General features: G+C 50.5%; 1 protein-coding gene across 1 annotated transcript in view; it reads right to left on the minus strand.

Moving 5' to 3' along the window:
• LOC144174917 (uncharacterized) overlaps positions 1-22,023 on the minus strand; it is a 90,134-nt gene extending 68,111 nt beyond the window's left edge. Inside the window, exon 1 of the mRNA XM_077703902.1 lies at positions 21,542-22,023. The gene's annotated coding sequence lies outside the window, so the exon portion shown is untranslated. The remainder of the gene's footprint in view (positions 1-21,541) is intronic.
• Positions 22,024-23,100: the final 1,077 nt, after the last annotated feature.

Here is a 23,100-nt window from a genome sequence, read left to right on the forward strand (position 1 = left end):
AAGTAGTTTACTCGTAACACTCAAGTAAAGTGCATAAAGACAGAAACGGCCGTTGCAAATAGAGGAAGCGCCCGTAGTCCGACAGGCCGTGCACCTGTGCGCGGCGGCGAACGCCACGGGAAATGCGGAATGTTCGCAAATTCGGAAATGTTCGGAAATTTTCGGAAATTCGGAAATGCGGAAATGCTGTTCGGAAACGCCGTCTTCCGACCCAGCGTCCTGCAGACGCACACTATAAAAAAATTAGGGCTGAGCATCGATCAAAAATTTTAATACGATTAATCGGCTGCCTTTATTGGGTTAATGAATCGATTAATCGGATGTGTTCATTAAATGAATAAGGCTTAAAAGAAAAAAATGATCAGTTTTTCTTTATGGTTGTTTTTATTTTCACGGTCTCGATGCTAATTTGTACAAATCGTTTTAGACAATCAATGATAATTCATCCAGTTGCGGAGGCAAAGAAGCTTGTTAACATTTTCAGGCAGCAGAGAGTTTCTTTTCTTGTTGACAGTCATCGCCGCTGTGCTGAACACACTCTCGCATGGCGTTGAGGTTACCGGAACACAAAGCAGCATTTTTACAACCGGTGCTAGTTCCGAAAGGAGTGAGCTCTGCACCCTCCACCACTCCAAAGGATCCAGATCGTCGTCGGCTACTTCTGCCATAGAGCGGTATAACGGCACCTGGCAAGGTGTGGTTTGCTTTTCATTTTCCGCCACAAAATGGTGCTTTTTGCTGGGAGTATTTTCAGTGGGCGTGGCGGACGACTTAACGGCCAGCTGAGAACGCCTTTCCCACACATGTTCGTGGCGATCTCTGTCGATGCAAGCGAGGCTCTTGAATCGCGGATCAAGAGATGTGGCCACCTCGTAATCACTGTAATGCGGCCACGCAAGGAGCCTTTATTCGACGGAATACACCAGCATGGCCTTGAAGCGGCAGATAAAAGCGGGGTCACAGCCGTTCATCGTCATGCCATTCTTGAGTAGCTTCAAGGCAGGGATGAGCACGGACCGCGTTACGTACTTGTCTTCTAGGAGTTCGGTCCCATCAAGCAGCGGTTTGAGCGTATCCCGAAGCTGCTCCAACAAGCCCCATTCGGCACCTGTGATGTGCGGAGTGAGTGTCTTGCTGCCAGTCGCGTCCTCCATGGCGCGGCGTAAAGGTTCCTTGAGCTCAATCAAACTGTGTGTGCTGTTCCAGCGCGTAGCGATGTCTTGCTGAAGTTTCTTTCTGGGCATACCAAGGTCAGTTGCAATTGAAAGAACTGCCTGGTGACTTGAGCTGTGCTTAAAATGACACACGACGCGTTGACAAACCGCAAGAAGACGTTCCACGCCAAGTACACTGAGCGCCTTCTGTACACAGAGCTGCAAAGTATGAGCTGCGCACTTCCAAGTTCTGAAAGTTCGCATTCTCCACCCCAAGACAGATGTTTCGGGCATTATCCGTGCACACAGCTACCACTTTAGCATCTATTCCCCAGTCTATGGCAGCTTCCAATTGATCCGCCGTGTGCCGCTCCGGAACGTGTATCACCCGAAGTATTGCCGATCGGAGCACCCAGTCGTCATCTGTCCAATGAGCCGTCACACCGAGGTATGCATCGTTAGCCACAGAAGTCCGTTAAGCTGATGAAACTGGCAGTAGAAAGTTCCGCTTGAACGTCGGATTTCTTCCTGAGGCAATCCTTAGAACGTTCGCTAATCCGTCATCTTCAACAATGCTCAGAGGACGGCTAGAAGACACAATCCAGGTAACAAGGGCTTGTGCGATGTTTTCTTCCTTTGTCGTTGAAAGGGCCCTTGCGGTGTAGGCGTTGATTGTGGTCTGCGTTTTCTGCGAGGATTCCTGCTGCAGTGGCTGCCCTGGGTGCTTTGCTCGCAAGTGGTATTGAAGCGAGCTGACGCTTCCACAGTAGGTAAAGACCCTTTTGCACTTTAGGCAAAGAACTCGCTTCGGATTGCAAACTTCGCCTCTACAATTTACTTTAAACCCAAATTTTCCTGCGAGTTTGCCTTTGATGCTGGTATAGCCGTAGATGTCGGTACTGGCCGAACACTAAATGGAGACTGCCACCAGCAGCTGAGCGCAACCAGGAAAGCGCATGCGCGAAAGGCATCAAAGGCAGCTCTGTTCCCTGGAGGTCCATGGATAATTGACGAGGCGCAAAAACATGTGACGTGAAAAAGTTCCAAGGCGCCAATGCACAGCGCATAGCAACGTCTCGACTCTCGACACATGTGAGTCCCCCACTAGCGAGGGCTGTTGTCGGCAAGCGTATCTCACAGCTTTCTCGCTCGGAGACGGTGATCGTCGCGGGCGGTCTTTTTGGGAAGACATCTTGGGACGCAGGGTTCGTTGTCCAGCGTACAATGGTCCTGTACAATCTACTTAATGGCTTTGAGGGTGTAAATTCTTCAAACAGCCGCCGCCGATCGCTTTCGCTGGGGAGGTTCCGCGATGCTGAAGCATGTTGTTTCGGTTAAACGGGCCCCCAAAGAGCATTTTCTGCTCAGAGCTGTGCGGCGTGAACAGCACGGCGTTCCCCCTTCGCCTGTGGGCGCAACTTCAATAGATCGTTTAAACTGACGGCGACGATCTGGACAAAAGCAACGCGGAAGTTGAGGGTGGCGGCCGCTAATGGAAAGGAGAAGGCTGGTACGTGGGACGTAAAAACGCAAACAAAAAAAAAAGGAAACGCGGAGTCGCACGCAGGGTTCAAGATAGCAGGCTTTCCTCCCGTGGCGGACTACACTTCAACCGATTCACCAATTAAAAAAATTAATCGCGACTAAAGCATTAATCGATTAATCGATTAATCGGAAGGTTAATCGACCAATCGCCCACCCCTAAAAGAATACATGCTGTTTTCGGGAATAAGGGGCCTGAGCAACCACCGGTACAATACACCACCAGAAACAGTAAACCGAACTAGGGCTTCGCTGCAGTAGAATGGCTAGGATTCTTTTTCTGGTGTGGCACACCTTAGGAGACTAAGTTGAATAATCCCCAGACTTCATCCCCTCCCACCCATACTCTGGTTTTGAGCAGCTTTGGAGCTACCTAGCCAAAGTGTTATGTGAACCAACTTTTGCCTGGGCCTAGTTTGCATGATCATGTTGTTTGATTGATTTGATTGTATATGGTTTAACGCGCCGACGCAACACAGGCGATGAGGCGCGCCGTAGTGGAGGGCTCCGGATTAATTTTGACCACCTGGGATCTTTAACGTGCGCCGAAATCTCGTACACACGGGTGTTTTTGCTTTTCGCCTCCATCAAAAACGCGGCCGCCGCGGCCGGGAATCGAACCCGCGACCTCGTGCTCAGCAGCGCAACGCCTGAGCCACTGAGCCACCGCGGAGGGTAATCATGTTGTTTGTGCCTCATTTTTGGTTGAGTGCGGGTACCGGATAGCGTCTGTGTTCGCCTGCTGCGGACAACGTTGAAAGGACAAACACTGGAAAGCCCTAGCTGATGAAAATTCATTGCGTGCGAGCTAGGTACCACGATCCTTCCCTCTCGCTAAAGCAGCTGTTACGAACGCGAGAACAACACTGGAAACGCTCAATAACAAACGCGCGCAGGTTTCAAACGCTGCTATTTAATGCGTTTTTCGTCCACTGTCGCCCCGAGTGAACGAACGAGTGAGTAAACCAAAGAGAATCCCCCTGAGAGTGCTGAAGGTGGGAGTACAATACTCCCAGCTCGATGCATCGACTGGCGGCGAATCGCGGCGATCAAGTACACACACACACAAAAAAAAGCGGAAAACATGGGAGTACATGCGGCCGACCAGATCGCGAGGAGGCAACAGGATGTTCACTCAGGCTAAGTGCGGCGCCCCGGGAACGACTAGGACGACGAGAAGACGGCGCGAGGTTTCGCCTAACGAGCGGGCACTTGAACCGCAGCGGGGAACGCGTGCCAGGCGGCGGTGGAAGCGAGGGTCTCCCGAAAAGGCCCGCCGCCGCCGCCGCCGCGGCCTCATCCCTTCCCATCGGGCCTCCCGCACCGCCTCTTTCTGCTCGCCGCGCCGGTCGCCAGTCGTAAAACAGACACCTCGAGTGGAACAGGCAGCCCCCACGGCACGAGCAAGAAGAAGCTCCATTAGCAACAGGCACGCTGGCTTGTCCGCCATTTGGACGCCGCGAGGCTCCCCCCGCTTGGCTCGACGAGCACTCCGGACAGGGCTTGGAGTGGTGCCGCGGGCGAAGCATTCGGCCACTCTAGCGCACAACGCCGAAGTCATAAGTACTCCTCTTCCCGCCGCCGCCGCCGCCGCGGCGAGCCCGAGAAAAGAGACCCCACCGCGCCTTGGGTCGGGCTACGCGGCACTAAGCGCATTTATCGGTGCACGAGCTTGTGCCGCCGCCGCCGCTGTTGTTGTTGTGGGGGGAGGGAATACGCTGTGGATGCTGGAGAGGGAGCATGCGGAGAGCATCTGTGGCCTCCAGCGTGGACGCGTATTGCTTTACATTCCAAACGACGAGGGAAGCGACGCGGTGCCAGGGGGCTCATTTCCCTGAATGGCTCTTATTCTTCAAAGGCCGCGGCCCGACGCCGCGTGCGTCTGCAGTGTGGGCCGATTGGCGATGGGTGTACCTGTTCCCCTCATGTTTCTTTCATGCGAAGGAAACCTGATGCGTGTTGTTGCGTGGTCCGAGACCCCGACCTTCAGGGTGAACGCCTGTAATGGCGTCTGTGACTCTTTTTATGCTCATTTCGCTCACTTCAGTCAGTCGCGAGAGCACTGCAGAGAGGCGGCAGAGGGCGTAAAGAACGGAACCGGGAGGCTTTGGGAACGCCACCGACAATTCCAGGTGCGTCGTCCTGTGAGCACCATCTGTTCCAGCGGTGATAACATTTCCGCACTTTGGTGATGCGAACGCGATATGGCACTTGAAAAACAAATTATTTTTCCCTGCCAAAATCAGGGCGGAAATACTCGTATTCAGTTGTAATGCCTCCGTGGCAATCTCTTTGCATGGACGAGGTAAGGGGGAGAATATAGAAGGATACAGACAGGGAGAGCGTTCAATGTTCGCGTACGTACACTGTTCTCCTTCAGAACATAGACCTCCAAGGGAGGTGACAAGATATCTTGAAGTTATGTACATATCGAGAGAGAGAGAGAGAGAGAGAGAGAGAGAGATAGAGATAGAGAGAGAGAGAGAGAGAGAGAGAGAGAGAGAGAGAGAGAGAGAGAGAGAGAGAGAGAGAGAGAGAGAGAGAGAGAGAGAAAACTCTTTCATATGGGATGGAGCGGTCAGCTCTGCTAGCGGCCGTGCTTGCTACGCCAGATGGGGATGATTACAATGCAGTGAAATGAATGTGAGAGATTCGGAAGGCAAGAGTTAGAGAGAAAACAAAGGTTAAATAAAAATGTTCACGTCGAGACTGTTCAGGTATTACGCCAGTGTCCGGAGAATGAAGGTTCCCCGCTCCCAATGCCGACACAACTTTTAGCGGTCGTTTAATGGGTGGGGAACATCTACGGGCGAAAGCTCCCAACACTCAACGGCTTCGAGACATGTGTTCCTCGACTTCAAACTAAAATTTGAAGGGAACGCAGGGCGGGATTTACTAATTAGTGCTTTTGGTGCAGTCCACACGCTGTACATTTTTTGGTTAAGGCGTGTGCTTGGCCTCGGTATTCTTCAAATTCGCAGGTTATGACACATTCATTCCAATGCAATGTAGTGAAGCAGACCCACGGGAACTTTTGAGGGTGCAATAGGTTTAAAAAAAAAAAAAAACGTTCCTCTCATGGTATTCTCGCGGTTATGAAAATTCCACTGAACGTTTGCAAAATGTTAATAAAAGGCTCAATTTATCCACCATACCGGACGTCCCGTGATTCGCCTTTTTCTTTTACTCGGCGTATTAAAAATTATAGAACCCCGGAACGAAGTACCTTGCGCATATATATATTGGCACACGCACGTTCAATCCAGGCTCACGTTGAACTATAATAGCGGTAACGATAAATATCCAGCAATCTGTCCTTTATCGAATTGACAAATGTTCCCACGGCAGTTGCATGCAACAGAGTATTCAGAAAAGCTTCCATTTTTTTGGAGGGGAAGGGGGGAAGTGGCTGGAATACCTAGTGTGTAAAAGGAAAAAAAAAAGACGTAACGGCCTGGGTGACAGCAATCAATGTGTCAGAAAAAAGCATCCGCAACCAATCACGTCTTCGCTCGCCCCCACGGAGGAAGAGAAAACCACTCTCCCATCTGCTTACAGCTCGTAAAGCCGCAACTCGCCAGAGTGACCAATGGCCATATATGAGGAAAATGCCCCAGTGCTCCTCACCCGAAAAAAAAATGTTTGCGTTTTTGTTTAAGAGAGGTGTGAATAGCGCACGGTGAGTGTACAAGCGGTATTCACCAAAGGCTGAAGAAGCCTGATGCAATGGACAAAGGCCTCTATGTTTCCTTTCTCGATAGCCAAGATACTAATATACATAATATAAGCCTTCTGTTTCTCAGGAGCGGCAGTTGGTACTTGATAAGTGATGCTTTTACCGTTATTTTATCATCTCGGGCAGGGCGCTGACGCCCACGTTTCTCGAATTTCACCTACGACAACGGTGATGAGCGCTTTGACATACTACCGCACTAACGACGTCCCCAATCCCTACGATACGTAAACTGGCGCTTCTGCCCTTGCCTTGCGGCAAACTTCAGCGAATGAGTTGTGGACGGAGATAAAAACAGGATGCAAAGCCAAGTCTATCAGCCAACCATCGTCACTGTAGACTGTAAGGTCTATTGCTTGCCTAAATCATCGCTAACTTTCTGTCTTTATAAAAATACCTACAGGTCTCGTTTTGGTACTTTTCTTGAACACGCTTGTCTCATTGCACCGTATTAGGACCAGGCATCGCTCTCTTCCGCACCCCAAAACACGTATAAGTAAACAAACGTCCGAGCGTCGGAGTGTTCCGCGCAGAAAACAACAAAAAAATGCCGGAACGAGCAGGATGAGCGTCGGAGCAGGACAGTCGATGACTGAGCGATCGCCGCTGAGCCGTGGGAAAGTCGTTTCGCACGCTCCCGCGCTCCACGTGACGACTGGTCGCCCGATGGCTGCGTTGACAGCGCGGAGCCAGCGGGGTGCGGGGCAGGACCATACGGCGGGGAGATGACAGGCTCGCATCGTCGCATCAAACTTAGCGACAGGGTAAAAATACAGGAGTCACATTAGTGGCCGACTGGCTGCTTTTTTTTAAAGGCGGACTTTGAAAGTTGCTAAAATGTTCGCTTCCCACCATATTTTATCAAAGGCTGTCATGCGGCGTAGAGGGCGACGAGGGCATGAGCAGGCCTTCTTATCTATCATGTGTTTCGACAGAAACAACTACTTGCGCAGAGCCGTCTGCTTCACTAGATTCTGACCAGGTTGTCATAGCTCCTGCCACGAGCGCTTTTAGTTACGTGAAAACAGGCGGTACCGGTACAAACAGCGCATCAATGCTAAGTTCCGTCTGCGAACAGGTGCAACTACGGTTCCTTCCCGATTGTGCGTCCGTGGACACCAAGCTGTTTCATCACCCTCTTTCCCTTTGAAGGCGAAGCTTTATATGGGTAGACGAAAGGAAAATCAGGCGGTCCTGTGTACGCAAAAAACTCCTCCAGCGCTACTCTGTGCGCATGCGCTAAAAAAAAGAAGCTGTGGAGGAGTTAGAAGTACGGGACAGAGATTGGATGGGATAGAGATGAAGTAGCTACCTCTCGCACCTACCAACACTGGTAAGTTGGAACTGCGTATCGGAGAGAGCAAGAAAGAGTCCCACTGGCAGCAGAGCGCATGCGCAGCGAGCCACTGCGTAAAGCACAGCTAAACAGACAACGGTCCGGCAGGGGCGTCGCCGGCACGGGCGGTGCGTGCGCGCGTTACAGCTTCGCCGGTTAACCATCTGTACGGAGTGCATGAGCGCAGTTTTCTTTCTCGTATCTAAATCAGAGTCCAGAAGCCCAAAGGTGACGACGGAAATGGGCTTCCTTTTCAGTTTTCCAAAGCACCCCCGCCTTCGCTTCGTTTTTCTTTTTTCTCGTTCTCCTCGCTTTTTCCTTCTCTTTCGGCGGGGTTTCGATTAGTGCCACACGGGACGACGCCGACGTCGCGGCCGCCGCCGACTGAAAGACGCCAGCTGTCGCTCGTTAGTCGGTCGGCGGCTGCTTTTGGTTTCGCTTAACGAAGATCCGCTTCAGCTGCTGCTAACAACCGTTTCCCACGAAGAAAGAAGCGCGCGCGAGAGAGAAGCAAACAACGCCGCGAGCCTCCCACAACGAAGGGCGGAAGAAGCTGGGAATCCGGACGGTAATTAGCGCAACCGGAGAGGGCGACGCGACGAGAGGAGGCGGTATACACATTTGGAATGTGAGCGCCCTGAGAGCGGCTGACGCGTGTACAAGAAATGGCTTTCCAGGGTACACGAAAAGTGGCTTTCAGAGTCCCTCCTTTTTTGGCCTTTGCAGCGGAGATCAAAGTCACGGTCAACGTTTGGATGAGTTAACGCTGACACCGCTAGAGCGTCGACTGTCTCGGGCTGCTCGGTGCTCTAAACTCTCTTATTCCTTTTTTTTTTTTTCGCGCGCGTAAATTTTCAAAAAAGACTCTAAAAGAACTTCAACTTTTACCTGAACACACTTGCTCGGAGCGCTCAAAGCCTTAAGCCTACTAAATACATTCCCACGCAACGAGACAGCACACTGCAGGGCCTTAAGCACGGCTGAGAAATATAAGGAAAGAGAGGGTCGTCTGCTCCATAGGTTACAGGTGCTCATCAGACATTTTTGTCCAGTCTTATATGTATGTAGACCAAGGAGGTTGTATAAAACTACCTCCTTGATGTAGACGGACATAGAGGCAGAGACAGATAGTAAAAATGGGGTAGAGCATAGATTGATTGATTGTAGGGTTTAACGCGCCGACGTGACGCAGGTGATGAGGCCCGCCGTAGTGGAGGGCTCCAAGCTAATTTCGACCTACTGGGGATCTTTAACGCGGTACGCAATCTCGTACACACGGGCGTTTTTGCTTTTCGCCTCCATCAGAAAAGCGGCCGCCGCGGTCGGAAATCGAACCCGCGTCCTCGTACTCAGCAGCACAACGCCAAGCTTAGCCGCTGAGCCACCGCGCGGGTAAGAGCATAGATAACTACTGTGGCCTTTCTGAACAGGGACTGGGAAATTGCCGTTAAAAACAACGTGGACGATGACAACGCCTCTGTCGATTCAAAGTTCGATTGACGCAAGGTGTCAGTGAGATCACTGTGTTGGATAAAGAGATCCTTAGCCCGGTTATCCAGTAAACCAATACTCCACGTGAGGCGACATTCGCCGCCACATTCACAGAGAGAGTTGAAGCCGCTAACGGCGGCGATAGGCATCGTCAAACAGCGAAACCTTCCTCAAACACGAACACTTCATCTATTATCATCGCGCTCTGTACAGCAGGATTTTTATTTCTACTTCTTTTTCCTCCTGTCTAATGTCACCGCTCCAGGTATCCCCGTCGCGGAGGAAGAGACGTACTCCAGAGAGCGAGAGAGCCTACGTGCGTGCCCACGAGTCTTCACCCAAAGAAATGTCGCAAGCCAGCGCATGATCGACGTAACACAGAACGTCAGCGCGCCAAATTCGAAATAACGTTTCGGCTGACGTCACAGAAATAAGTGAAGCGACAGCATAAAGGCCAACCTTGTCCCTCCGTGGTTATGCTAGAGTGCGCAGGGCGCGCGCGCGCGCAAGCGTGTGCACATGTGCGGTCGCCTCCATTTCCCTGAAAGCCTCCCGAGCCGGACAGAACCACCGTTGTTGCTCGGAGATCGACCGGCCTCGAGGAGACGAAGGAGGCGGGGAGTGAGAGGATGAGAGCGGGGCCCAGGCGAGCAAATAAATGCCTCCCGTTTGGCCACCTTTTTCGTCAGTATCCCCACCGGGAGGCCAAGGCAAGACGGCTTCTCCCGTTGCACGTTAGGGAAAGCGGGACACACTTTGCCTGATGGGAACCATCACTTGGCGAGACCGTCCCTTCTCCTGCACATCCTCCTTTTTGCGCGACCGACGATCACCGAACTCCGTTCTTCCCCGCTTCTACTTTCGCTTGTTCCCAGCAACAGACCGCGTCTTCGTCGGCGCCAGTTTACCAAAGGGTGACGCCGTCACCACCGAGGGAGCAAACAGGCGAGTATAAAAAGTCACGGCATCAACCGCAGTACTGTAACACCGTCGCGCAGATGAAAATGATCGAGAGGAGTAGAGAAGCACGATAAAATATGTGTGCGGAAGTATTTTAACGACAGGAACAGCCGTACGAGGAAGAGATCTATGGCCTTGGCGTCCGTCGGCTGTGATCGCGGTTTGCTGCTCGGCGGCGCTTCCTAGTGCTACAGTGTATATACGGCGAAGCGGCGGGTGGTTTGCGTATCACATTCGTGAACTGATCTGAAAAAAAAAAAAAAAAAGTGTCATGCTCGCACTGGCTTTTCGGAACTTTTTTAAATCCTTTTTCGCATCCGCCCGGTTGGTATAAAGGTAAAATGGCGTTCCGGACAGCCAACTCTCCTGACATTGCTTAGTCTTTTTTTAGCGGTCAGGTAGCATTGACGGTCGGTTAGAAAATGAATAACAAAAATATTGCCAGCGACTGAAAATTTCGGGTAAATTTGTACGCACGGCAAACATGTCCACGCACAGAAAGTGTGAGTTCGTAAGTATAGGCCAACACTCAACCTAAGGCCATGTTCAGACTACCGACGAAAAGCCATATCGTGATCTATGGACGTAAAAAAAAAAAAAAACGGCAAGTCACGCGGTTCGGTTGTCTGAGACGTGAAATGACGTCATTCTTTAAAGCTATTACTACAGTTGCGGCAACAGTCTGAACCCGGCCTAGTATTAACGAAGTGACTCAATTTGTGGATTTTTGGCCCCAAGGCACCACCACGTTGACGCGTAATATACCAGCATCTCGAGAAAAAAAAAAGTTCAGTCTTTTCCTAAGTGCAGGCTGTTTGACTTGCAAGCAAGTTCTGCTAATGTAAGAAACGATAATGGCGGAGAGGCTGGCACGTGTAAGTAATGCGGCGACAGTGCGTAAGGTGCATTAAAATTCGTTTAGACAGCGACTGCACACGCCTAGACCCAGCATTCAGACGCACCTGCTAGCGCAACTGCGCTCACCGCTACTGGCAGCGTTATCCCCACCGTGTGTCATCAACAAGTCGCAGATGGCCTGTGAAACACATCGGAGAGTGGTGGTGTAACGCGTCTGCTCTGTCAGAGCCGTCAAGTCAGGTTCACGAGTTTCCGACTACACGACATGTGCAAGCTCTATGGACCCAGCATGTGCGCTAGTGCACATCGTTGTTAGATATATTTACGCAGCGCGTGTGCAACCGGAAACTTCGAACTGAACCCAGAACGACAGTTTCCGAGTAAAAAAAGGCACAACTGCGTCGTTTTCGTTTCCGCACAAATTCGAAAACAAGGGAAGTGTTCTGAGGCAGCCTTATACTTCGGTCGATTCTGCGGTCGGTTACCATACAAAGAGCCGTTCCCACACGCCTCGACATCTCACGTGCGTCCCGGAGGCCACTGAACATTCTCTTTCGGTTTTCGAACTTCCACAAGTTACACGGCGTTTCAGAGTTATCACAGAGTCTCGTGTCTGCCTAACTCCTAATAAAGAATTTGTCCGCTCATATTTTTGTCCCGGCATCTCCGTGATCAACATCATCACCACCACCCTTCCTTACTATAACGTGAGCAGGGGAATGACAAGAGACAGTGGGACTATTTGTTTTAACTCCTGGACTGGCTGCACTGAATGTGGACTCCATACGGAGAACCCAACGCGTGTAACTTTGTTTCCTGCACTACTGTGTCGAGTGTAGATCAGGACATGTAGGCCCGGGGGGTATTTCCCGTCCCGCACGTTAATGAAAAGACAACGGCGGATGAATAAGCGGTAGCGGTACACAAAATCGCTCTTCTTGAGGACTGCAACCATGATACATCTACATTAACTGCAGAGAGAGACAGAGAGAGAGAGAGAGAGAGAGAGAGAGAGAGAGAGAGAGAGAGAGAGAGAGAGAGAGAGAGAGAGAGAGAGAGAGAGACAGACAGATAGATAGATAGATAGAGAGAGAGAGAGAGAGAGAGAGAGAGAGAGAGAGAGAGAGAGAGAGAGAGAGAGAGAGAGAGAGAGAGAGAGAGAGAGAGAGAGAGAGAGAGAGAGAGAGAGAGAAAACAAGCTTTAACACCATAGATGCATGATGTCGGTGAAGTCCCTATTCGAGGACCCTGTTGGCCCTTGATGTCGCGAGCCGATGAGGAGGTGCGAGTGTTCGTGAATGTACGAATGCATGGATAACCTGTCATCATATTTCGCACGGTTACCAATCCCTCCAAATATTCAGCAACTCTTCATTTTTACTCTTCGTTGAATTTTTGAATTAAAAAAATTGGTTCCGCCCCTCACCCACCCCCTCCCTACTTGGCTGTAAAGGTATGGCTTATTGTTCCCTCTTGCAGAGTATACTGCGGATGTTTATAGTCCCCTGGCGGCGTCATCAAGAACAAAGCAAGCAGAAAAAAAAATCGATTTGACATATACTGAAAACACGCTTGCGTAGAGCCATAGTTTTTAGACCTCCGGGAATTGAATGCGAGCAAGCACGTGAGTTCTTATGTTTAGCGTATGCGAACTTCCGCGCATTACAGCAATCTCTACGCGAGTGTATATCGCGCGCACACAGTCATATGGTTGCCTCAGCCGCACAATCGAGCCTCTAGGCCCGTGCTCTATAATAAGCTCCGGCGTGAAGCCGCAACACGAGAGCGTAGACGTATAACGTACCAACTACCAACGATGACCAGTGCTTGAAGATGAAGCGCGCTCGCAGCGTGCAGTGGAGCTTTGACAGCCCAATCTGCATAACTGCTTGGCGTGGCAGAGCAAACTATGAACGGACGGGCTCATAATTCATAAGTGCGGCCATGTCGACTCCACACCCGTCCTCTGTGCTTCGTAAGCGACAGTTCCAGCGTGTTATCAACCAATCGAGTCAACAATCTGGCGTTATGAGGTATTTCTTATGCGCGTATATATTTACTGAAAGAGGTATAAAGAACACACTGAGACGATTCCACGGTGAATAGCGAGGGCGTTTCCCCGTCCACGTGCCTCACACGCCGGAGGCGAGATAATAACTCACACCTATCTCCAGCTTGAAACGTTCCGTGAATATCGAACGTTCAACGAAGCGCCAGCTAAGCATACTGAGATTGCAAAGCGACCGGGGAGGAGTGAGTAACGACCACCGACTGCTTGCGGCGTGGACGGACCCGCCTGTTTGAATTTCGGGCCCCACGGTGCGTCGACGGAAACACACCCGAGGTCCGACCGGGGGCCCCACCCCTGCACCGTGCGTGATGATGGTTGTCGCCGCCGCCACCGTTTGCGTTGGTGCGCGTGGAACGACGCCCTTGGACCACACAGGAACCATCGTGTCCACACTCCCTCTTTCCTTTTTTTTTACCGTTTTTCGTACCCTGCATATGCAAACACAGGGCCCTCCCTGCCCGACAAACACTGGCGTCGAAATGACTCCCGTCCTATCTTCGCCATTCACTAGCCTGCCACCGCCCGACGCATTCACAAGATGGCTCATTTTCCTACAGTAGGCTTATAAAGGAAGGAAAAAAAGACGGGAAAAAAATTCCGCCAGCTTAAACGGAAAGGAGATGGTGTATCACTTAAGCACTTAAGGCCTCACCTTCGTGAGAGAAAGCCTTACATCTACGGCAACGGTTTAAAAAAACGAAGTTTCTGCGAGACTTGCTCGTCAAATTAAGAACAGTATACCCCCTTGGCCATCAGAAATAGTAATAGCAATGACAGAGACATCGCAACGTGGAATCACAGGGCGTTTCTATCCTCAACGACGGCTTCCTAGCTATAAAGCCTTACTACATTCAAGCGGCGGCGCTTGTATCGTTCGCTCGTGTCACGTCTCCGCCAGGCGCCGGATCTCTGCTTCCAATCAGCATTACGCATGCATGCACGCCGACCCGAGTACGATGCGCGCACGCACGGGCGCGCGTATGCACGCATCACGCCCGCCCGCGGGCTCGCATTTTACAAGTCGCAGAAAAAGAAAAAAAGAAAAATGGAGGAAAACGAAACTTTGTACGTCGTCGGCGCGGAAAAGGCTGAATGCACGACGACCACCCGTCTCGCGGCACCCGCCCTCGCTGGGTCAACAACAATGGCCCTAATGGCTGTGCACTGCTCTCGCCCTGCGCACACGAGTGTACGACGCCCCCCGGAGCTGCGGGGAGGATGAAAGAAGGATTTCCGAAGGAGAGGATGACATAAGATGGGAAGAGCTGCGCCGGCCGGTCACCAAGCCCTGTCGCTTCAATCAGAAGCCATTAGGGGGATTGCTTACGTTTGCCCTTTAGTGGCGGCGGCGGCTTCGATTCGGACTTCGCCTCGGGGACGAGCTTTCGTTACTCTCTTATCTTTCGGTTGGAAAGCGAGGTAATTTAGTTTGCGCGCGATTTCTGGACTTCAGTTTTGCGGGAGCAGACGTCGCCGCCCTTGCCAGCGGTGGGTTACTGAGCGAGTCTGCTTCTAATCGGGGTGCTACTCTGTGCGGCGCTGTGCTAGGAGCCGTGGGCAACAGGCGGTCGAAATGTCGGGCTTTTGTATTTGAAATATTGCTAGAAAAGAGTCTTTTTTGGGTGCCAGGCACAGCAATTATAATTCATTCGAAGCGACAGCCTGTGTATGTCGACGACTGGCGCACAGCTGTTGAGTACCGTGAGAGTTAGTCACCGTAGTCCGTACATTTCATGCCGCCCGTTCGTCCCACCGGCTCACCCTGAAATGCTTTGGCTTGTGCAGGCCGAATGCAAATTTAAAAACGTCGGTGTCTGCCACCCTTAATAAACCTGGAGCCGAACCTATGAATAACTCTTCAACTGCTGCCCCTACACAAGAAAAAAAAAAAAAGATATATGGGTTTATATTAACGTGATTGATTCCTTAAACAGGCTTTTCCGCTGTTTTTTTTTTATTCGCTGAATTTGGGTGTCCAGTCCATGACAGAAAATACTCGCTGCTGAATAAGGCCCGTTAAGTTAACATTCATAATTACAAGGCTAACACAGTACGAACCACTCGACGCAACGCCAAACTACACTTTTGAACTTTCAAGATTTCATGTTGGAAAATAAGGTTAACTGAAACCACATGCCTCGAAATGCCAAGGATTTCATTTCCGTTAGGGGCTCAATAAGAATCGCTATTTCGCTTAAGAAAGTTAAGCATCATTTTTTACGCTCTACGAAGCGTATATCGGTAGTCGTTGCTTGACGTTGTAATATACATACATGCATTCTTAGCTGTAGTCTTCGTATGCCTCCAGCTTTAGCACAAAAAAAAACAACAAAAAGTGGTCCAATTAGGTAGAGAGAGTAGCCAAACGAACAAAAAAAGGCAATTACGTTAAACGCCTCTAATAGAACAGAAGTTAAAAACTGCACACCGCGTTACGCAAGAAAGCCAGGCTAATTTCAAAGGTGCTACCCAGGCGAGTAACAAAAAAAAAAAACGGACAAAGGCCGACGCAAACTAAATACACAGCGAACGTAAAGCAGACGACGAACGTAGCGAGCTGTTCTTTCTCCCCACTCTTCTCGAGAGTTCGCTCGTCACGCCGTTTAGTGGGCCGCAGCCTCGGCTTCACCTCTCTATTTTTCTTCGGCACCACCACCAGTATCCTCCTCCTTTTAGCGACGAGCGCCCGCAACGCATCCGCTTTCTTTTGCTGCGGTTGGCGCTTATTTTTTTCCCGACGCTTCTGTCGGTATGCGCCTCCTCTTTTTCTCTTCTCCTTCTCCCCCACCGCGGGAAACTTCTACTCGGGAGAGAACTCGGCTGCGTCGTCGCTCGTCTCCTCATTCATCAGTTCGTCCCCGCCTAATTGGGCTCCTCCGCTGGCTGCTCCGTCGTCCCCGTCTCGTCGGCGTCGTCTACGAGACATTCTCCTCCTCAATCGAACTCCTTCATTAGTCTAGCTCGACGAGAACCGAACTCGGATGCTGCTGCTGTCGCTGCCTCTTCTCGCATTTCACTCAGATCGCATCCCTACGCGCGCGCGCGCGCGCGCCCAGCTTTCGTCGCGGCGTCAAGGAACTGCCACGAAAAAAAAAAAAAAAAAAAACTGACGGATAAAAGAAACACGGGGAAAAACAAGAGACAGATGCGTAGCAGGCAAAAGAAACCGTTCCCTGTCATGACCTATGGCACCACCCATCGACCGGCGGCAGCGGCGTGACTTTTCCCTGATGCCGTCTGTTTTCCTTTTCCATTTTCCTCTTGGGCTGCTTCGTTTTCGCCGAGTTCGTTTGACGAGACGAGCAGCTGGCTGTTTTTCGAAAGGGGGCGGGCGGCGGACGCGACTCGTCAACCGGGCGGCGCGCCGCACCAATCATATTACGGTCCCCGTAACGAGCGCAGATAACGAGGCCGCGGGTAGCGAGGACTTATCGCCCGTTGTATACAGCCTCCCGTTTCCACGCGGCGTAGAAAGACGACTCATTAACTCGTCCCTTCCCGAACGTTTCACTCGAGGCCGACCGGGCTTGTTTGTGCGGCCATGTGTGTGCGTGAGAGAGAGAGAGAGAGAGAGAGAGAGAGAGAGAGAGAGAGAGAGAGAGAGAGAGAGAGAGAGAGAGAGAGAGAGAATGGGCGTTACCAACACCACCGTTACGCGCGGTGGGCACATGTAGAGAGAGAGAGAGAGAGAGAGAGAGAGAGAGGCGGAGGGAAAGATTCATGGTAACCAGAAAGAGAGGAGGGACTTGTTCTCAATCACGGTAGAGCGGATTTCCGGAGGTCGCCCCTCGGTACAATGACGTTCTATACCGTCGCGCGCCTCAAATTAGTGGCCGTGTGCGCTGGTGGTGGCAACAGCAACGCAGGGACTTGCTCGTTGGCTTGCAGCCACGGTGCAATACGCTTTCTTTTCCCCGGTTAGCTCGTTATTTCTACGCTGGCCTCTCTTGGAAGCAGCTTTATCTTTTGTTTTGTTTTCGCAGTTCTCTTCGTTGACGCGCAGCGTGGGAAAAGGCGGAGATTGCTTTTCGCTTCTCATTCGGTGTTCTGACGCGCCGAGGGGTTGGTGACGCGGCGGCCAAGTGCCGGGACTGGGGAAGCGTCCGGATGCTTGGTGAAACAGATCTAAAGAAAAGTTAAGCTAAGAAAACACTGCGGTCTCTCGTGAAAGAGAAAACTCGGTTTGTTGAACAGCGGCAAGACTGTGCGCATTTGAAAAGAAATGATAAATGTGCACTGTCCGAAACAATAGTCATTGAGGGAATCCTTAGGAGCATATAGTCTACGCGGGATGCTCCCCCCTCCCCCCTCCTAGGGTTCAATATTGACCAGCTATTAGCCAAGGGGATACAAAAGATGCATTGCGCCACTGCACACAATATGTTAACACTTGCCCACTAGAGGCAGCCATGACATCAGTGAACTACTTTAGGCATGTCACCATCGGTGTATTCCCTAAGGGGAGACCACAGAGGACGCGTACCACGGTCCAGAGCACGCTTTCAGCTTAATAAGCTTTCAAGTAAGATGACTTCTGTCTGTTAAACGAACACCGCAATTAGCTCCTTTTTTATTCCAATATTCACTCCCCCTAATACTAATTTTATTTTGCCGAATATCGCCAGAAATGGCATTGCCCTCACAGGAACACTGCCACAGGTGAGTGAGTGAGTGAGTGAGTGAGTGAGTGAGTGAGTGAGTGAGTGAGTGAGTGAGTGAGTGAGTGAGTGAGTGAGTGAGTGAGTGAGTGAGTGAGTGAGTGAGTGAGTGAGTGAGTGAGTGAGTGAGTGAGTGAGTATCATAAACGTGCAAAAAGAACAACTCTCGCTGACGTAACTGTATTGCCACTTCCTACAAAACGACGATTCTCGACAGCCTTCCTGTGCCGAACAAGTTGCAGTTCAGGGCTCGTAGTACCCCTTAAGAGCACCTAGCTGCCCCTACAGCGGGAAGTTCCGTCCGCCCCCTCTTTGCTGCTATAATTTCGACCCGGGCAAGAAGCGTGCCAGAGGAGCAACCGGACTTCCCCTTGCAAGAGCATCACGCAGCGTGGAGAGCGGACAACCGGCCTACGCTGCTTCTGAGCTGCCTCGAAGCGTACGTAATTGTACGGGGGCTTCAAGTCACGTACAAAGCCAGATCATCCTCACTGCGTGAGCCTCAGGGAGGCCGCTTACCAACCGTCGTCTCTGGAATCTGCCTTCGCACCTTCGTGACAGGATGGTATGCGCCGCAGCCGGGCGCGTAGTCGTGAAAGAGTGCGCCACACCAAATGTACCGCTTGGGGTGCTCGAGTCGCTAGCTGCACCAGAGTCCTTCTAGGACTCTGGCTGCACGTAGAAATGAGTAGAAAGGACGTATTTCGGCTTTACCACTTCTTTGAAGTTTGAACATGTTAACTGATGCAGAAGAGGGATTTGTGGAGCGCCTGAAAGAAAACCGCACAGTTGAAAGCAAAAACAGCTGCCTCTCAAAGCCAGGGTGTTTTAAAGAAAATAATGGCTAAATCCGTGACTCTGAAGTAGCTTCGCATGCTATTCAAGAATTGTCTCAAAATTGCTATAATTCATGATGGCTTCCGTTTTTTTTTTTTTTCCTGTGTGTGATTCCGTTAGCCGACAGTCGTTTGTCTCCCGTGCGCTGCGTACAGTCGATGTAGAAAGTCCGCGGGTCCCTACCAAAATAGAACAAAATACCGAAAGGCCAGTTTTGAAACAGAATCTTACACTCCACGAAAAAAGAGTTCCTCCAGTTGCCCATTTCATGCCAGAAGGTATCGCGCCAGTGTCGTTTCAACAAGACGGCGCGTCCGCCATACAACGTATTCCTTGTTTACGGTACTCGTCGTTAAAGAGCAGAGAAGACATTTTAAATGCGAAGCATTTCTAAATATCGCTCCTATAGTCGCAAGCATGACCGCAGTGAGCGCAGCCATTGCATTTGAATGTCCGCGGCCTTTCTCAACCCCGTCATTACTCCCGCCTCGAAAGAGCGTGACACCTCACGGTGAAAAAGAGTATATGTTGCTACTCGCAAGGCTTGGTTGAGGGTCGCCCTAACGATAGTGATGCCCTTGTTACGTGCAGGTATTAATAGTTGGACTAATTTTATTCAATGACATAGGAACAACGGCGCACTATAGTTAACATTACATACATCTGTCTCTCTCTCTCTCTCAATAATGCGATACGATCTGTACGCAGAAGGCCAAATACATGTGCGCTGAGGCCTCCGTTCACCTACGTAATGCCGTCCCGATATATCTCGCACTCTCAAGTGTCTCAGTCGGGGAAAGGAAGTTGGCGCATCATTTTTCACGTATCATCTTATAGAAATAACTTATGCTCTTATATACATATCTATGTGTATATATATCTATGTATATATATATATCTATGTATATATATATATATATATATATATATATATATATATATATATATATATATATATATATATATATATATATATATATATATATATATATATATATATATATATACATATATATATATATATATATATATATATATATATATATATATATATATATAATGTGCGCGTGTGTGTGTGATATAGAGAGGTCATCCTGTCACCCTGTGCTTCTTGGTGGCTCATACTTGTAGACTGATAAAAAAATTATTTGTTAAAAAAATGCGGTTAAAACGCAAAGCTTTCTCCCGTGCAATCTGAGTCAAAGTCCAAATCGACACTGTTTCGACCATGTCGGAATGGCGCGATCGGATAGGCATTGGCTCAATAATTCGAGGGTCCAAAATTCGATTCTGACAGCGGGAATAGTTTGTGTGTGTGTGTGTGTGAGGCTCTTGATGTGCCACCTCTTACCATCGTCATCGTTTTATGACACTCATTGCGTAAAGTTGCCTTTGCCGCAGTGCGTATTGCGCGACGACCGACGCCGTCCGTTACTGGTGAGAGTTCCGCTTTAAAAAGCACATGCAAGCATCGTTCCACCAAAGCCTAGAAGCCACTGGAGGCGGCAAACATTACCTTTTTAAACATAGGCGCTAAAGCTCTAGGTTCAGTTACAACACGGATGAACTCGTGGGAGGAGGAAACAGTCACCGATTCAGAAAAAGAAGCGACCTCAGCGTGCATTCCGCCCCAAGCAATAACCTACCGGCGACAAGCTCACGCATGAGAAAAAGAGCAAAGATAACGCTGGAGTAACCATAATAGTAATAAAAAAACGACCGGCGCTCGCTCTTCGCAAGGTGTAATAAAGCTATAACAACAGCGGCGGCGGCGGCGCGAGAAGGGCATCCTGGCACTATAGTCCGACACCGCGGCGGGGCTTTTGTAAACGCACACGCAACCGCTGGCAGCCGGAAGCGCGAATCCACGACCGTGCTCCGTAAAAGGGCCCGAGAGCAGCACTCGGAGGTAAACAGGTTGTCGCAGACTTTTACAGCGCTCCCTGACAGCTGGAGAAAGGCGCAGCACGTGGCGTCGTTATGAGACCAAAGAAGATGAAGAAGAAAAAGGGGATCAGAGGGCCCTTGACGTCCGGCCCTGGCGGCTCTTTAACGACGACACTTTCGTGGAGACCGCCGACTTGTTCGGCGGAGTTTTTCTATAATCCGAACTGAATATACACGTCCGCTGTCTGTTACCCTTTCTCCAAACTCGTAGAACCTTTTAACAACTTTTTTATTATTTTCCGTATCTCTGCTAAAACTGAATTGTGTCTGTGTCGTGCCGGTCTCACGATGAACTACAACGGTCAACACCGCTTAGAGAGATCCCTTACACGATATTACCGACTGCCTTTAGGGTAGCGGAGACGAACACAAGCCACTCATAAAAATAATTTAAACTAAACTCTAGGGCACGACTGATTGGTGATAAAGAACTCCTGTATAGAACTAAAAGCTTGGTTGCCACTATAGAACGCTGTACTTGTAGAAAATATGCGCGCAGTGCGAATGTGATGTGCTCCCTCCCAAATTAAGCTTGATGACCTAAATTTTAGGCGCATAAATTTTCTTGCACGTACAGCGCGTCCCGGCCGCAGCTGTGTGCATCTACGAAAAGGCCCCCGCGTTGGTACATGCTCCGTTGGCGAGCACTTTGTTAATTACGGCGCCGCTAATGGCTTGCACCACTCCTGTCCAATTAAGTGCTAAAACAAGACCCGTATGAGCGCAGTCGCGCGGTTCGGGTTTCGTAATTATGCATCGTCGCCAGCTCCCGTCAGAGCCGACCTCTCTCGCTCCGATGGGGCATCATTACGCGATCAGATGCTTACGTGAGCAAAATGCCCCCCTTACGAAATTGACGCTTCGCTGCCACGACTGCCAGGTAGTCTATACTGATGTTATTTGCTCGCGTTAACGACGTTCTGAACAAGCGGCGACGTAGGAGAAAGCACTCACCTAGAATGAAAAGCTTTGGACGTAGTGGCTGGAAGCGGCGCTCGCTGTCAAAGCTGACAGTGTCCGAGGAGTTCAAGTTCGTCCCGCTGGTGAACGGCGATTGGAGTTCCAGTAAGCACCACCAGTAATATCGCGTCTCGTAAAATCCAAGGGCGCGAACACGCGATCTGTCAAACAACGCGCGTGAAAGCGAAACCAATCCCTACGAACCGACGAAGCGCCGGTTCTGAAAACTTTGCGGTTCGGATGCCGCTATTTTAAAAGAGCGTCAGAAGTCAGGTCGAATCAGCACAATGCGGAGGTCCTGCGCAACACATCGTCATCGCGGAAAAGCACTGCTTCCGTACGAGTTCGAAAGAACACACAAACACGCACGGCACGGTGTCAGCACAGCGGCGGACGCGTGAAGCGAGTTGTTGAACGCGCCGCACAGCGAACGTAGGTATCGTACGCTATAGAGGTTCGCGCGCAACTGGGGGGCGCGCCGGTGGAGGCGTTTTCCAACGCGCAAGCCGGCGCGCGCGCGCGAGCGCGGACGCGAGCGCCGCCGCTGCGGAAGTGACGACTTCGTGACGCAACTTCCTGTCGGCGCGCAGCGTTTCGGGAGAGAGCAAGCCCCAGATGCGCGGTGAGGGGCTGAGAGGAAACCCCGGCTCGACGCCGTGCAAGTGAATCGGACGGATCATTCAACGTGGGAGAGGGGGAAAGAAACCCGGGGCCGCGACTTAACGCACGCCTCCCGCAATCAACATAAGAGGTTGGTGCTTTGTAGTTGGTTGCGGCTTTTATGGGAGAGCTGTCTTTTTTCATTGCCCGTGCGTCACCTCCTTTCTTCGTTGCCTCTTTTTGTTTTTGTTTTTTTGTTCCCGACTTTAGTGTTCCTTTCCTTGTCTGCCACGGGGCTGTAAAAGGGTCTGCAGGTCTCAGAGAGCAGCGTAGGTGGGCTTCCGAAGAGAAAGGCGGACTGGCAGGCCCGAAAGGAGCTCCGCGTTACCTCAGCGTGGTTGTCGGAGGCCGGCGCCGCGTGTTTTATGCGTTTGTCACCCTTTGTGCCAACCGAGTCTCCTTTCTTTGATATATGTTTCTCTTGCATAACCGTAAATCGGGCCCGGCTCACTTTTGTGTATTGGGTGCAGCCCGCTTTAACGAGAGGCGACACATGGGCCGAGATTACGTAACGTGTTTTTGAAAAAATCGGATATATTGGCCAAACATGAAATACTCGGGCAAATAGCTTTTCAGTTCGAGTGTGGCAATAAAGGAATATTACTCCGCACGCTGTATTATAAAGCGTGCCGTATTTCACATGACAATGATGCAGGCTGCACTTCGGCCAAATATGTGATTGAACCATGAAGTCATTGCTTTTACGTCTCCGTTTCTATAGGTGCTTTCGCAATGCATTACAGAACCCTTCCAGGAGTTCAAGGACGCAGCAGAGTATTCATTGAACAAAAAAGTGCAAGTTGTTATCAGTTATTGGTAAATATATTCAAAGCTTGCCGTAGAAGTTGTTAATTCATTTATGGCGCAAATAAAAAAAGATGGTCGGGAAAATC

The sequence above is a fragment of the Haemaphysalis longicornis genome, unplaced genomic scaffold (assembly GCF_048455015.1).
Source record: "Haemaphysalis longicornis isolate Haplotype H1 unplaced genomic scaffold, Haemaphysalis longicornis Haplotype H1 scaffold_3, whole genome shotgun sequence".
Lineage (NCBI taxonomy): Eukaryota > Metazoa > Arthropoda > Arachnida > Ixodida > Ixodidae > Haemaphysalis > Haemaphysalis longicornis.